The following is a 2255-nucleotide window of genomic DNA, read 5'->3' on the forward strand; positions in this document are numbered from 1 at the left end:
AGATAAAATAGCGTGCATAATCACGGAATTTATAAATTTTGTTGATTCAAACCTAGGTAGTGCGGACTGAATCAAAACGGCTGCCAAAAAAAGATCCGATTGAAATGTCAAAAAAGATCCAATAATCAGGAGTGTTATTTTTCTTATGATAATCAACACTATGAAAAAGGTATTGTTATCAAAGGCAAAAATAATTAAACTTATAAAATGAACGAACTACCTTTTTCCGTCAATTTTTTAATTGACCATTGCATCTCTGCTCTTTCATTTGATCTTATATTGCAAGGTATCAGAACCTGACAGAGTATAAACAACCTACGAATAACGCTTAGTTCACTCCAAGATTTTAATGTGGGAGCAAAATTCGACATTGGCGAATTTCTATACGTACATACATAGCAAAATGAAATGTTTTGGAGGCGTTTTTTTCTAACGTCGGTAAAAACAGCTTTGCTAGTGAAGCTGACCGATTGAAATCCGCTTAATTATGATCCGCTAGTCCTGGTGATGAATATAACGGTAAAGCAATCTGCGCTTCGTGTTGATGGACGTAATCTTCTGAGTCAACTACCGGCTTAATTGTGGAGAAGGCATTACGGTTTCTCACGAGGTTTCTTTTCCGGTCGAAATGTAACGATGTATTTGTAACCTGTAAATGTGTTTGAAACGTTTGCTACACTTTTGGTTTTCAATAATTGAAACATCGTACTTACTCCACAGATACGGGAACCCTTATTCGGAACTAGTTTGCCGTTTCCGCAAAAATCGACCCAGCGCGTCTGTAAATACGTTTCCGAGAGTATACGTTAAAACCTAACGCGAACATTTTCACTCGTATTCAGGCAGCTTTTCACTGAGCATTTTATTTTTATTTTTAATGTGCACTTTCCCTGATATAATATTTCTCCGAACGAAATAAAAACAAACGAAATCATAGTCACATAAATACGAAGTCACAGTCACGTAAATGTTTACTCCTGCGATTTGAAAACATTCGATAAAAAGTGGAACAAAGAGTTGCCAGATGATTTAAAAAAAAAGTCTGTAAAAATATGTGAAAGTCTGTTAAAAATGTGGAAATGTCTGTAAAAGTGTGCGGATCTGTAGAAATGTTTTTAACGTTAACTTTTATAGATTCATTGATATTTTGTACATCGCGATGCACGTAAAATTGTCTTTTGTATATTATTGTATATTTTTATATTGCATTTTGTATTATATTGCATATATACAGCCATACCATGCCAAACCGATATAGTGGTTCTCAGATTTCTATGAAAAGTGGTAGTTTTGTTCTTTATCGCAAAACATTAGACCCGTGTTTTTTTATTTTTTCGTTAGGGTGACCATTTCCATTTTAGGGTGGTCAGAAAAATATTTTCCCCACTTTTTCCTAAAACTGAGTTTTTTCAAAAATTCATAACTTCGGGACTACTGAGCCAGTTTAGATTATCGACATATCTAAATGAAGCCAATGAGCTTTTTATTACAAAATATTATTGAACTTTTTTACCATTCTTATATGTATAGATAGATGGATAGAAGATATAGGAATGCGTTTTTTTTGCCTGAAAATCCATTTCCACTTTCGAACAAAGATCAACTTCGCTAGCGCAAATATCGAATGGCCTAACAACGCTCATCATGATGTAATTTTAGGTCATATGGGAATTCAATTTTCCAAATTTTGCGACATTCCTTTAGAGTTTTCCGAAAATTGTTCGATTTTGCCCTCCACTATATTGATCTACGGGAAGAGACAAATACAACAAAATAAAGAAGGCTAAAATCGGGCCATCCCTTCTTCGGGTTTTTCGCTTACGAACAGATTTGGCTTTCCATTTTTATTTATATAGATAGATATAGACTAACAGTGCGAGGTTGAAGGGATGCTCATGAACTGGGATGAAACGATCTCCGTTATCGCTTGGATGTAGTCAATCTTAATATTACTCAAAGATGAACATCTTAGGGCTTTGAGAATTAACTCATTGTCGTTTGCTCAAAAGAGACCCCTCCAGGAGAGCCATTTTTAAGGAAATTAGCGACGCACATTTCGCCGTCCACACGTTTGCTAAAAAATGATTCGCTTGGCGCTAATTCGGTTTAGTTAGTTTGTCGCCGGCCGTTTTTGACATTATCGAGAAATTACAATCTTTTAAGTTTTACCAATCTTATCGATAGTTCTCATAGGTTCTCGACTCAGTTCCCTCACTGTCATGAAATTTCGAAGTGTAGTATAGTAAATGTATAGT

The sequence above is a fragment of the Toxorhynchites rutilus genome, chromosome 1 (assembly GCF_029784135.1).
Source record: "Toxorhynchites rutilus septentrionalis strain SRP chromosome 1, ASM2978413v1, whole genome shotgun sequence".
Lineage (NCBI taxonomy): Eukaryota > Metazoa > Arthropoda > Insecta > Diptera > Culicidae > Toxorhynchites > Toxorhynchites rutilus.